A 15,477-nucleotide genomic window follows, 5' to 3' on the forward strand; every position below is an offset into this window, starting at 1 on the left:
ACTTGATAAACCCCTGTAAATTCCATTAACGCTGAAAGCAGTTATGTGGATATACCAAGGGAAAAAGAGACCATTTGCTCTCGAGTGCGTGTAACTAAATACAAATTTAAGAGCATATAGTGCATAATTATATTAGACTGTAGGTTAATGCTCTTGAATGAAAAATGCCAGATGAGTTGAAATTGCTCTACAGAACAAGAGAAACTCTGGCTGCCCCTGTGCACAGAGCCCGGGAGCTCTCAGTAAATGGCCCCAGTATTCTCCGTGCTGGCTTGTTATGGGGTCGGGGGCTGACGGAAACGGCCACGTCACCAGCTGTGACCTTTGTCAGGACCTGCAGGGCAGAAAACAATGCAGGGAAGATGAGAAGACAAGCCTTCACACCTAAAAGCCAGTTTCGCATCCTCTGCTGACCTTATTTCAGGCAGCATTTTACTTGCCAAAGCGACCAGCAGGCAATGGCTTCATCAGCGTCTCTCTCACCATAGGGCAGCCTGCCGCAAGCATCACAGAAGCTCAGGTTTGAGAGCCCGGTGCCAACATACTCTAAATTCCCATTGATACTCACCTCCAGAGCGGTGTCAGAAACATGTGCCCAGCAGGAAGGCCGTCACCTTCCCACTGAGCACGAAGGCACCAGCCACTGGGATGGCCCAGACAGGATGCTCCTGGCATTGCTAATCTGGGGCAGAAAACAGAAATCTGCTATAAAATTATTTATTTTTAATTCACGGGACTGTCTTAGAGCTGTGTTAGAGTTAATATAACTGGAAGTAGCCTGTAACCTCTGTTAAAGGCACGGATAATTGAAACAACAGCAGCAGCTCCACCAAAGTTATCCATCCCTGCCCGAAGACACTCAGTAGCTCACGTAAGGAGAACATAACACATACGTGTATGGAGAATGGCTTCCAAGCCCCAGCCCCTAGCACAAAGATGACACAGTCCTAAGGAAAAGGGCCATGAAAAAGATTTGCTTTTATTTGATTCTTCCTGAAGTTAAGAAAAACAAGCTGCCAGATTCTCTGTAAATAAAGAGCATGGGACCAAAGAAATACCCATCTCTGCTACAGGTTTCACAGCCCCATAGAAAAAAACTGTTAGGGGATTACAGCCGCATATTTAAGTTAACACAAATTCCTGACAACCCTTGCATTTTATGGCAAGATGAAACTGCTAGAACGAAGTCCATGGGCAGGTGCACAGCCCAACTTTTCAGCGCAGACTGTCCCGTATTGCCATTTGCTTATAATCCTTTTATGGTTTCAGAAAGCCCCAGTAACACACAAACGCAACCTTTAAAGTTTTTCCCGTGATTTATGCTCCTATAGCCACTGCTGGTTCACATTTCGCATCCATTCTTGGAGGGAAAGTTGAGCTGATCTGTTTTTCATGATAAAAGAGCAGCCACCGAATTAATAGCAGGTCACTCCAACATATATTACAGCGCGGTTTGGCATTTATGTTGAGAATCTCCCGTCATCTTCACCACCACCCCCAAATGCCATAGCAACCACATTGCAAAGGGGCTGAAATGTATGCGCAGCTTAACGTGCTGCTAAATGAATGCACTACTTGTTTTACCATTGTGATGATGAATTCATTTCAGCTGCAGTCACTGATTAGCAGAAAGCCTCGCTCCCATTGAAGGGAAAATAAACAAACAGCTCGGATTTTGCCTTTTTTGTAATTGAGGAGTTTTGCAGAATTCAGCTGTGTGGGCAATTAACTGAAAGGACCTCAAATTATATGTTGCGCTTGCACATTAGCTTTTAGAAATGTCAAAGAAAGTAATCTTTGCAACGAACACAAGGTTCAACCAGCAGAAGCAACAATTTGTTGAAAACTTAATACAGAACAATGCTTGTTTATTCGTCAGTGTTTGAATATTAAAGTAGCCCATGCAATTGTTCTTAAGTGTAACGAGTTTCACCAATGTTTTGTAAAGCTCAAGCAAGTCAATAATTTGCTGCAATTAAAAATATGCAGCTAGCATTGTGATTGCTTGCAAAATACCGGATTTTTATTTTTTTTTTAACACTTTCTTATAATGTTTTAAAGACACTTAAAATGTGTGCTAAAGCATCCAGCTTGTTCTTCCTGCACTTTTTCTACAACTTGCTCCCCCATGAAAAGCTACCTCCAAAGACGTGGGCTTTTCTCACATACTGCCATGCTCCCACGTTGCTACACCCACTTCCAACTTTCCACACCCTGGTGTATCACATCCAGGTATTAATTATTCCATACTCCTCGTAGTGATTGCTAGTCAAATATTTCACTTGAAACACTGGCTTGCTATTGTCCACAGACAGCTCTGAATCCAAGAACGTATTGTTCCTGTTATGTATTCACCGGTTATTTTTCCCCTCTTTGTGATTCCAAGCATCTCCCAGTAGAGCTGAAGGAAAAAAAAAAAAAAGGAAAAAAAAAAAAAAACATGAAAAGGGAGGGATTGCACTAAGGCAGAATCTGCAGCCAGATGGATTCAGCCTGATTTTAGCCACCCCCTTCTGACCTTCCTTACACCGTCACGTTTGGCTACTGGCCTTTGAAGGGATGGGGTAAGAGGTGTCCCAAAGGAGCAGGTAGGACCGTGGAAATGAGAGCTGCTGAGATATGGGTGCAGTAAACGCCCATTATTTTTAATGTCTTTCTCATGTACTACATTACAAAGTGCTGCTGCTCTCCAACCCTTCCATTTTTCTCTTGCTCAGACTGGTCAATGCATAATTCTTCCTTCATTTTTGGGGGGAGAAGGCACAGCAGTTTTCTTGCCCGAGCCTGCTCCCCTCGTCTCTTGGTTTTTAGCTTCTTCTCCCTCCAGAGATTAGACAGGAGCTTTGAAAGCGCTTGTTCTGAGACAGGCTGGGCCACCAGATTCAAATCTCTCAAACAATGCAACATTTCTTTGGCACCGGGATCAGAACGAAGATGAAAACCACAGAATGAAAACAGAGCCGGAGGATCCTGGACCCAAATTCTTTGGCCACGTTTGCACTCCAAAGCTGGGGAGTTCTGCGGTGTGCAACAGGCTCCGGGTCCCCGGCAGAGACCTGCCAGAGCATGCAGCAGCTCTTACTTTGTCCAGGCACTGGAATTTCTCTTTGAGACAGAGGTCGATGTGTTCCTCACCTGTGGAGGCAAGGCTTGCACCTGGCGTGGGAGTTGGGAAAGCCCCAGGCCTGGCGGCATGGGACATTCCTGTTTGCTAGACCCTAGATGACTTCTGGTACTGGATTTCTCCCTGGAGGGAGGATGAGTGTCTAGCCACCCCTTAGCTTTCTTTTGACTAGCTAAACAGACTAAGCTTCTAAAATGTCTCTGGAAGTCATCCTTCTCAGTCCCGTGTACATTCTTGCCAACCTCCTGCTTGTTTCGTGGATGCAAGAGCAGGGCACGATGTGTTGGCAGCGGTCTGGAGAGGGGAGGATACTCAGACAACATAATCCTCCTCTTCCCCTTGGATTTCCTCTGCATTTACGTACACAGATCGGGTCAGTTCATGGTCAGTTGGTTGCTCACCGTGACTTGCGAGCCTTTTTCGGTCAAGGCTTTCCACTGCTTCAACCCCCACCAGGCAAATACCGTCTTCTTTCTCTGATCTTGTGACTCCGTTTGGCTGTACTTGCTTACTTCCAGACTACCAATTACTCATTTGTTTCACTGACCTCTGTTCCGGCTCTTTACCATTCTCCCAACCTTCGGCTCATCTGAAAAATTTGTCGGTAATGATTTAAAGTTTTTTTTTTTTTCTTTCCAAGTTGCTGATAAACTATGTTAGTGTAGAGCCAAGAATCAGTCCCTATGGGATCTCCCCAAACACACACCCACTCAAAGAAAATTTCTCTGTTTATAATTATATTTGAGGCACAAAGTTAGCCAAGTCTTAATCCATTTAATGTGTTTCCCGGTGGTTTTGTATTGTTTTAGTTACTTCATCAACCCGCTGTGCTGTAGCAAGGCACTTTTCTTACAGAAGACTAACATCAATTCCCTCAACAGCCAAACGTGTAATCTAATGCAAACTTCTCCTGATCTGCATTAAAAAATGGTGTAAAAAAATGGTAATGGGATATATCTGCCCCACAGTCACAGCACAGACTGCACAGCCTGGTGTAGAGAGACCAAAAATAACGTTAAGTTGCTTAGTTTGAGTATTGGTAGCAGGGTAGGCATGGCACTGTGGTGCTATATAAATTCATATTATATAAACAAACAATGCAAATATATATAAATTGAAATTATCCTTGTACCCTGCAGCCTGGAGGACAGGCGTGCTCTCAGCAAGGTGAAACCCCACTGCAGGCAGTGCTTCTGCTTCCGTCCCTCTGCAGACACTGGTTATATGATCTGCCGAGCCACATCCTGGAGGAGAGTCTGTGTTCCCAGGACGAATGCCACCCCATTGCAACCAGAGCCTCTCGTGCTTATAGTTCCATAGATGCTTTGTAAGCTGAAGGTGTTTAAAAGAAATTTCTGGCGTGCTGGACGTAACCTCAGCCTTCCAGTCGGCTGTCAACAAAACACAGCACCTCTCTGGTTTCTAAAGCACTTGGAGGGCAAAATGGGTGGAATGAAATGTCGAGGGTTATCCTTTTCTCCTTGAGTGTTTGGTGTGATTTTTATCAGGGAATGAGTTTAATCAGACTCTTTTTTTTTTTTTCCAGCAATAGCAACATCTTGCATGTTATGCACCTAGCATATTTGCCTTGTGAGAGATGAATGGAGTGAGGTTTGGCTCATGGTACGTGTCTTTATCTACCTTCAGGTGGTGTGGTCACTGCAATGTAGTCATTGCCTTGGATGCAAAGAGGACAATTCAAGGAGTTGTCCTATTCAAAGAAACCCCCTGAACTCAAAGGAAGGACCTGAGAACTATGATAAACTTCTGTGTGAATGGAAATTAAAATGTTTGCAATAGCCTCAGATCTCTTGACTTTCCCAAAAGGCAGACAACCTACAAATGATGTGTACACGCTAAATCAAACAATTGTAATTTGGATTTAGATTTGGGAATGAACGGGATGTTAATGAGTTAACGTCTAGGCATGATACAGCCTAACTTCTTGGCATAAGGATGCATAATAAAATCTTCTATGCTGTATAAGGTTGAACTCCAATGACACCAGTATTTCATACCTATTTATTTCTATGCATTTATTATAATTAGATTATTGATAATTGCAATGTGTCTCAGTGTACATAAATTCCAATTTAATGCTTATAAATAAATGTAAAGCTTAAAGGACAATGGGAAAACAGGAAACACTAGGGCACAGGGAGGTTAACTCATCAAGGGCAATGCTGTTCCACTGGAAACTTTATCTACTGTCTAAAAAAACGCTTTCGGTTCAGTTTGATTGCCAAAGCGGGGATTATTCAGCAGCAACAGCCAGAACAAAAACCATTAAAAGAACAAAATAGGAAGGCGAGATCTCTGCAACCGGGGTTTAATTCATGTTAATATGCACGAGAATGCAATTAGGGGAGGCTCTGAATTGCAGGAATGCGTGCCTGATGACATGCAAATCTCATTTCAACCGGGGCAGCCACCCGACGCGAGGCGGTTAATAGATTATCCGAGTTCTTATCATGGAGCAAGCTACTCATGGTGGAGTTCATTAATATAAATAAAAGAATAGGAACATCAGTTCTGAAAGGATGAGTGGGTGGGTCAGTTGTGAGACACAGAGCAAATATTCTCCTGATAATTTTAGCGGCAGCGCAGCGACCACCTGTAAGCTGCCTCTGCTGCTCGGAGAGTTCAGACCCGCAGCAAGCAGAAAGCACGAGGCAGAAATTCTGTCTCAGCTGCATTTTTTTTTCCATCCCTTGCTCTGCAGAAAGGATTAAAAAAAATTGTTGCTGCTGCTAATCGTTAATCACTCTGAAAACAAACCTGGCCTTGCAGAACCGACTGCACAGTCAGAGGGCTGGGGAAGTTGGGGAGAGGAAAAAAGCATCCAGGTGGTTTCTGGATGCTCAAATGTCTCTAGTTTGGGGTTTCCATATTTTGCTTATGTGATTATTTTGCAGTCATATAAATTATTCCATTGAGCTTTTTTTTTTTTTTTTTTTTTTTTAAACTCAATATACATTTTCCTTTGGACAATTAAATTGCGAGGTTAGATTTACTGATCTGTATCTAGGCTCCTGAAGATTTAAGAGACGTATGGATGTGGCGCTGAGGCACCTATTTCAGTGCTGGGACTGGTAAGTGAGGTTGATGGGTGGTCTTGATCTTGAAGGTCTTTTCCAACCGAGATGAGTCTATGCTTCTATGCTTCTGTAAGATGGATGGTAAAATGTCCAGGTGGTCGGCGATGCTGGGAAATATCCAAGATGTCTCTTGCACAGGGCACAGTCCTGCTTCAGTCCCACATTTGCTTTAAGAGAGAAGGTAGGCATATAGCTCAGTGCCTCCAGGCCCATCTTCAAGGCATGCTCCTTGCCTCCATGCTCAGTCTCAGGCTCTTCCACCATCCAAGGTTTTCAGAAGCTGCGAAAATAAATCAGAGCAGCTGAAATTCCCTGGAACACTCTCAGCCAGAAGTCCTGAATCATGTCTTTTTGGGATTGTTTAGCTGTCATTTTTGTACAGACCTGCACCAGTCCTGAGATGTTTGCCCTCTTCTTCTGTGGTTCTCCTTCTCATGTTCACACCAGTTTGGGGTTGTAGGATTGCTGGTTGTGAGGAAGTGGTGGCTGACATGAAGGAAATGGAGGTGAAACAGGTAAAAAATCATCCCTGCCCATGACAGGGGGGTAGAACTAGGTGATCTTTAGGATCCCTTCCAACCCAAACCATTCTATGATTCTATAATAAAGGTGAACCATCACACAGACCTTGTTGAAACATGCTGAAAATCAATAAAAAACAGGTGGCTTCAACTTTGGCACTAAGGAAATAATTTTATTTAAAAGAGGACACAAAAAACCCACAACCAAGTCATTTCCAGAGAGGGACAAGGCGATCCTATGGTCTGCTTTCAGTGCGGCATGCCTTGGGGCTGGAAGCAAGCCCGGCCTTGTGCCTGGGACTGCCAGGCCTTTTGGTATCTGGAAGGTGAATTGCTCCCTGCAGTGGGCTGTGTGGGGGATTTTTTCAGCCGAAACTTTGAAGTTGGCTGCTTTGCCCACTCTGTGATGTGGCGCTGTATGTTTATAATTTGCGAAGCACCTCGGGGTGAGAGGCCTTCTGTAAACGCTGTTATTCATCAGGAAATAACCGGGCCCGTGCTTTGAATGCTAGCTGGCATCGTTCCCAAACCCCACCAGCACATTCAGCTGTTTATTTTTCTTACTGCAGCAGCACCCAAGGATGAAATGAGTGTGGGGGTCCCTGGTGCTAAACGCTATGCAAATATAAATGTCATCTTCCCAATGAAAAAGAGAGGAAAAGGCTGTGGGAAGGGAAATGTTTTATACTCTGGGTCTGAGATTGTTTCTTTCCCAGCTCAGCAAGGATGGTTGGAGGGCAGAAGGTTTCCTACATTTTTCCTCAGATGTAACCTAAAAGTGAGTCTTTGCAATGGGAACAGTCCCATCTGAGCATCCAGGCTCTCATTTTCACTTATGGGGGCAAAGAGGCCTCCTGGGGGGCAGTTCACCTGAGCCAGTAGACACCAAACTTAAGGTGAGATGAAGGGTATCCTTTAGGTACCTGCTTTTCTCCACCAATTAAAAAGGAAAATCATGAAACTAGCCCGGACTTAGACACCTGCAGCTGCAATGAGTTTGGCCATTGCAGGTTGGGATGACCGAAGTGGGTGCCACCTGTGGACAAACCCCACTATATCAGGCTGTAGAAATGAAAAAATGAGCTGCAGTGCCTCCACCTTGGGGCTGAGCAACACACTGATCTCTGAGACTGTCCCTTTGTCCTTTGCTTTACAGCAGCTGAAGCAGGAGAAGAAGACATGAACCCTCCCAGCAGCATAGCTAAAGGAGTAGGGTGATGGTGGGAGTGTGGGACAAGGAGAAATACCATAGTGAATTAGATCTTGTGTGTCTGACAAGAGACCAGTCAAAGCTCCAACAGACCTCCTTTTATTCCCACGGGAATGTACTATGTCTTATGGGATGCCAAGGACAGTATTCATGCTAAAAACAAACAAAAAAAGGTCTTCTGTGTGAAATTAATACCGAGTGCTAGCGCTTCACATCGGGATTCGGACTCCCTTGGGCTTTTGGGCCGCAGAGCTCTCTGTGTTATTTCCAGGGCAATTAGTATCCTCGATAAAAGCGCACCTGCCTGCAAGCCATGACGGCCCATTATGGGTTTAATGCAGACGATTAGCTAAAATCCAGCTTCCGGAGCCTGCAGCACGGGCCTGGAGCTTGTGCACGAACAGAAGTACCTGTGGCTTCCCCTGCTTCCTGGCTATATTGACTCAGAAAGGCTCCAGCAGAGCCTCTCCTCTTTTTTGGCATTTCAACGTCCGATCTTGGCAGGACTCCACCGTATCAGCGGTGTTAAAAATACAGAATAAAACTGACATAATGGAAGAAAATCGTTCTGAACAGGACACAGCCCCCTCCCGATGAAAACACTGAGGCAGCGTGTTTAAAGATCTCACCTCGAATCTCACCCTACCCATCCCTGCTGCCCGTTCGTTTGGCTTTCACACGTGTCCAAGGCTCTGCTGAGATGAGACCCATTTCTTTTGAGCTGGGCCCAGGTTCTTAGCAGCTGGCTGGGAAAAATGGAGATATTCTTCCTGTTTGCATCAAGGTTTACTTTGGGTAGTTAGGAACGATCACCATGGTCCAAAATGTCCTGGAACCATCCATTCTAGAATAACACCGTGTTGTGATGGTTGGAGAGGGCTCCCCTTCCCTGCCACAGTCTGATTGTGCTGAGTTTCACAGCTTGATATGGAAGAATTTATTTTCTTTAGGTCTGGGCTAAATATTTACAGTGAGATTTTAACTCTTCATGTGCTGGCTGAGGGTCTTTTAGGGGTTTTGCTGGGCCAAGGAGGAACTGGTCCCCGCCAGGGAGAGGGGTCCCATTACGTGGTGCAGTGCTGGTTTGAATCGGTCCCATTTTCTTGGTATGAAGAGTGTTTTCAGAGGCTTTGAGGAAGTTTTTATTATTTCAGGAATGGTCTCCTCCTAATTCTGAAGGAATTACTGCGACACCTCCTCCCTGGCCTGGTTACGCGTGCCAGGACCACAGAGCTGTCATCGGTATGGTGTTTTGTGCCACCGTGCACGTCTTTCCAGCTCTAAACCCCATGGGCCCGCCGATGCTCAGCTTTGTGAGCAAAAATCACTGCACTGGGTATGAGACTTGCCTTGTTACCCATTATCTTTCCAGCACTACAACTTGTCACATCGGTAAAATGGGACTTCACCTTATTTTCACATTATAATAATTTATGCTTTGGACTTAGTGCTGATATTAAAAACACCCAATAACCAAATGTAAACACGTCCTCTGACTCAGCCACGGCGTTCTTTAAAAGACACAACCTATAAACATCCCTTCCTGCTCAGGCCCAAACAAAGCTGCAGGGCCTTCCTCCAAGCAGGAGTAAGGTTGGCTTTGAACATCTTCTGCCAATGCCATCGAGTCCCCTGCAGCTCTCTACCTTTATCCTACTTCTTCCATTCCTTTTATTTATTATTCCCTAGATGACTGATTGATGGTGCTTAGCAGCATTCCTCAATCAAGCTGCCTGGCATAGCAAGGCAGCGGTAATTTGTTTGCCTACAGACACCTCCTGCAGCATGACCAGCAGATTTTTTTTTACCCATTGAGGCTGATTTGGTGCAAGCAAATCATCCAATTTCTATTATCAGGGCTTGAAATTCGGTGGCTATATGGAAAGTTTCCTCCTTCGTTCTTCACATTTCTGAGGAATGTGGGTAACGACAGGAATTGCAAATGCCTGTTAGTTAAAATAAATTTGGTGTAGTTGCCAAAACTGGAGGCTGACTGGAGCATTAAAACTGCTGACAACAAGCTGTGTATGAACAGCAGTGTGTGCCCGAGAGAAAAGGATGGGTGGGACGGTATGGGAAGAAGCCTGTGACCCGCTTCGTTGTTAAATATAAAGATATTAAAGCTTTAACAATCAAAGTTAGGGGGTTAGTGCGGGGCGAGTGTGTGGGAGTACCAGGAAGGGGGATTACAGACCATGGGCTCACATTAAGAGGTGAGCTGCTCCTGGAGCTTTTATCTGTAATATATGGAAAGAAATACCAGGTAATGGGAGATTTCAATCATCAAGATGTATGCTGGAAGTCTCATATAACCAGAAATAAATCTCTTTGAAGTTTCTCAAATGATGTGTGATCATTTTCTAGCACAGAAGATATTACGCCCAACGCGAGATAACAGTATTTCAGATTTCCTCCTGACAGCCTGGGCTGTGCATTGGAAGATGACAGTATCTTAGGAACATATGGCTGGGACCCCGTTTTCACAGAAGCAGAGGATGGCCCGACGCAGTAATGAATATATTGGGTAGTTCAAAAGGGGTAATTTCCCAGTACTGAAGCAGAATAGGAAAGACTGAAAGTTGGGCTTTATATAAGAGGATTTTACCAGCTGACCAACACCTTGATTTCATAGGGATGCGAGTGGACAATTTTAATTAAAAACCCATCCTGCTAAAGAGGGGGAATGTCACACAGCATGAGACAAATGACTTAATAAGCTGATTGGGATAAATAAAACATACCTTCAAGCAGACAGATGCACAGTTAGACATGACTGCAGCCAAATGGCCAGGGCAGGATGGAGAGCGGTGTGGTAGTGAGCTTTTCCCTTTGGTGGCAGAAATGCAATCTCATTTGCGTGTCCGCATTTAGAAAATGTTGAAAAAGGATGAGCTGGTGCTGGTGGAAAGGAAAAGCAAGGTACGATCTGGGGCCCAGCAAAAATGCTTCATTGGCAGTTTTAGGAGCTCCGTCTGTTTAGTTTGCCCAAAAGAAGACCAAGGCGTGATGTGGTGCCTGTGCGATGCACTTCGGGGAGGAAGAACCAGGTACCTTGGGCAGATAGGTGTGACAGCAGCCAGTTCTGGGGGCTTAAGGCTGGGCAAATTTAATGAGAAATAACAGTTTTGTTAAACACAGGCTGGTGATGGGCTCTCCAGGCTCTCTATCTTTTCATACCTTCAGATTAACGTGCAGCACTGCTCTGCACAGGGTGGTGAATTAAAGTGTAGGTTACTGAGCCTGTGCTGTGTGCTCTCTGCTGCTCTTCCTGCCTTTAAAAAGCTCTAAATCCGTGAGAAGCAGGTAAGGAGACTGGTGATATTTTATTATGCAAAGTCTGTTTGATACTCTGTGCAGAGTTCTGCAATGATGCGGCATCATCTTCCAGAGGTGGCAGACACAGTGGGGTGCTGGGAGAGGTGGGTGCCAGCAAGATGCGCATGGGGAACATTCTTCAAAGGCTCTCTGCTTTTGTATTGAACCTTATGATCTGTCAAAAGCCAACTGGGAGCAGGAAGATGGAGGTTTGGGGTCCTAGAGCCCTGTAAGTAGAAGAAATATGATGAGGCTGTTGGACAAAAAGAGAATTGCTTTGGTTCCTGTTGTTTCTAGATTGCTGTTTTCTAGGTAGATGGGGACCACATGCCAGCCAAACAGCAAAAGTAAGTTTAAAATAAGAAGTGCTGTAAAATTGGAGAATACTGGGGCTGGAGGCTGTCTGACTTCAGCTGGGGCACTGCCCCCTCCCTGGGGGACCCAGGTCCTTGTCTCAGCCCCACTGAACAGCAACAGGGAACTCACTACCTGCCCATGTCTCCTTTTCTCCCCCATAAAACGTGTCTTTCACAAAGCACTTTGGCACCTCCTGTGAAAAACGGCTTCTTAAGAGCTTGCTGTTATGTTTATGTTATTATTCCAAAGCAGGGGAACATAGTTTCTTTCCCATTGCACCAATAATTGAACTTATCCAAGAGTGACACGTTGATGGGTTCTGGAAAGGCAGCAGGAGCGATGTCTAAACTGGCCTGAAATTCAGTCGACAGCTTGTAGCATCTCTGGAAAGCCTTCTGAGTAGTTATTACCACGTCTTTTGTCTGCAAAATCACGACAGAAAGCAAAGAGAGAAACCTGAGGCGTTTTTGCAAGTGGTCAGGTTAATTCATTTCCCAGGAGTTCTCAGGAAATCAAAATTTTCTTTCTCCCACCCCTCAAATTTCAGCAATTTTAGTGATCTCATATGTAACGCTGAATAACCCGTGCCACTTACTATTGTGCTTTCCTAGGGAAAGAAGTGATATAAAGACATTTAGGATATGCCCAGCATTTCAGAAGGACCAAATGCAAGTGAGCCAGTAGGTGAATTTCAGCAGAAAACTGAAAAAAGGGCCTTGGTCTTGCCTGCATAGCTCTGCTCTGTTGATGCAGGTGCAGAAATCAAAGTCGTGGCAAGAGCTCATGTGCTCACATGTCCCTCGTGGTCACAGAGGAGCAGCTGCCTTGTATAGGGGTGAAATACCTGTTACCAGCAGCCACCCGGGGTTTGGGAGAGGGAAGGACCACAAATGGCTGAAAACAACACGAAGAGCAGCATGGAAATTGCTCAAAAAGCTCGATTGTGGCTGTGTGAATCAGTTTGTTTGAACTGCCAAACACACACGAACTCACTTATCGCGGCCTGACACCACTCATTGTGCTTCTGACACGGTAAGGACACGGGTGTTCGTTGTGGGTAGCGGGTATTATGAGGAGTCAAAAGAAAAAGGGAAAGAAAAAACCCTTTGGCTCCCCATAGCTAATCAGGTATTCACCTTGAACGACCACTAATGAAACCAGTACTGCATCAAAAGGAAAGCTGGCTCCAGCCGAGAAGGTTATTAAAAAATTTAACAGTACCAGACGGCCCCCGACCGGCTTAAATGACTGTGTTTTACATGCTGCTTTGGAAAAAGAAAAGCAGCGTTGTGCTTGCCCCTCTCAGCTGCCACCTGTTTGGGGGCTCTCACAATTAAAACGAGGCATTGGGGATGCTGTCCTTGTAGGCAAAGATTATTTTTCTGTTCAGTGGCTCAATGTTTCTTGTCTGTTCTGCACACAGGCAGGTTATCAGCGTGTACCAGACCAAAGCTACCAGGTGCTAATTTACTTTTTCAATGAATCTCAGACTGGTTGGGGTGGGAAGGGACCTCTGGGTCCATCTGGTCCAGCCCCTGCTCAAGCAGGGTCACCTCCAGCAGGGTGCCCAGGACCACGTCCTGGTGGCTTTTGAAGGTCTGCGAAGAAGAGACTCCACAACCTCTCTGGGCAACCTGTGCCAGTGCTCAGCCACCCACACAGCACAAAAGTTTTTCCTGATGTTCAGAGGGAACCTCCTGAGCTCCAGTTTGTGCCCATTGCCTCTGGTCCTGGTGCTGGGCACCACTGACAAGAGCCTGGCTCTGTCCTCTCTGCAGCCTCCCTTCAGGTGTTTGTGCACATTGATGAGATCCCCTTGAGCCTCCTCCTCTCCAGGCTGAGCAGTCCCAGCTCCCAGCCTCACAGGAGAGCTGCTCCAGTCCTTGATCTCCTTGGTAGCCCTTCATTGGACTCTTCCCAGCATGTCCAAGTCTCTCTTGTACTGGAGGGCTGAGACTTGGACCCAGCACTGGGGGTTGTTCCCCTCTGGCGCAGGACTTTGCACGTCTCCTTGTTGGACTCTGTGAGGTTCTTGTCAGCCCAAGTTTGGGGTTTTGTACCCAAAATGTACCCAATACCCAACTAACTCCTTTATGTTATCAGAGAAGAAACAGGTTAAATATTCTGATTTGGGGAAGAACTTAAAACTTTCCTGCTTGCAAGCCTAGTGGAAGAAAAAATAACATGGTTTTATTGAGGAGGTAGTAGCAGTTTGTTGGGAATGGGACATGTGCAGTTTGGCCTCCAGCTGTAGGAAAGCTTAAGAGGAGGGGAAGGAGTCCCTAGCTGGGGTGAAGCTGCTCCTGAACTTGTAGGTGGCTTCTGCTGCCACAAAATGGTTATTTATATCACATAGTGCCCCAGGTGAGGAGCCCAACCTGCCTCTTTGCCAGGGGAGAGATGGATGTGGGCACCTCCGTATCCTCCCAGCCTGGTCATCCCCGCCCCACCCCCAAAAAAAAAAAAAATTGCTCTTTTTAATGGCAAATGCACTGTGATTTCTCTGTGTATCAGCACAAGGGAGTCTCGGCTACTGTCATAACTTGGCTGTTTTCCACCAGACTTTGATAGCGTAAAAGCAAACCTGGAGACACAGGTGAAAGTTATTTAAAGTCTTAAAAATCTTTCTGGTCATAATTTGCCTTTGTTTTTCCACCATTTTAGGCTTGTGCTATCTATAATGACTCCCTCTGGGTGCAAGCAAAGCTTGGCAGATGAAGGCATCCAGGGTTTTATCTTCAAATAATGGTGTAGTCCCCCACACCTGAAGTAATGCCTAATGTAGGGCTACACCTTTGGCCAAAAACTCCCCTGTAGATCATTAAAATCTGGACTTCAAAGAAAAACGATGCCAAAGGACTCCACAAGAATCTGCTCCAACATGCATCTGGGCCACACGACCTTACACAATGAATTGAAGTAGCCAAATCACTCTTGACTCCCAAATGACCTCTCTTATGTTGCTGTTTTAAAGTTACAAATCGGTTGTAAAAGAATATGCAAAGTGCCAGGGAAGTGAAACGACTGTGTGTTTTATCTCATGAAAGCCAACAACTCAACCCCCCCCAAGTCAAACTCATTAAAAAGCTGCCTTTGGGGAAGACGTCCATCGCCACGTGTTCAAGACAATTTTTCCAGTAACAGTTCTTAGATCTGCAAACATCCTTGATGAACCTTCAAGCAAGGCTGCACCATGGATAATCTGCTAATAGTGTTTGAGCGTTAATGGCCAGCTGCTGCCTGGTGTGAGTGTCGGGGGAGTTTTTCTTGCGAGGGCTGGAGATAAGCAAAAAAAAAGTGGTAATAGGTGGGAGCTGTACCATAAGGATGGGGGCAAAGAGAAATGCCTGTGCTTGCAATGCTCTTGCCCAAACTCCACTTACCCTCTCGTATTTAATGTACTTGTACACCCAATATCCAGCAAGGTGGACAAAGGGGTTATCCATGTTACAGGGGGACAAGGAGTTTAAAGAACAAAAAATGTGTTATGATGTGCTACAGAGCACAAACATACAAAGCAAAATATATATTTGTGTATTTCTGTATTTTCTGTATGTGTATTTCTGTAGGTGTTTTCCTAAATGGATGGAGTGGGCCTAGATTTTGTTTTTTCATTTTTGTTTGGTTTTTGTTTTTTAAATATATTTTTTAAAATGGCCAGGAAGGCTAAAACTGAGGCTTAAAAATGATGGTCTGGCAAAATTACACTTCGAAGCAGAGAGATGGAGGAGCCCTTTAGCATGGCGATGGCCTGGACGTCGATGAGGACAGCTTCTCTGTGGCACAACGAAGCCCAAAGAACTATGAGGAGGGGCAGAAGAGATGTATTGCAGGAGACCTTGCATCCCCATC

Source organism: Cygnus atratus, chromosome 2 (assembly GCF_013377495.2).
Source record: "Cygnus atratus isolate AKBS03 ecotype Queensland, Australia chromosome 2, CAtr_DNAZoo_HiC_assembly, whole genome shotgun sequence".
NCBI lineage: Eukaryota > Metazoa > Chordata > Aves > Anseriformes > Anatidae > Cygnus > Cygnus atratus.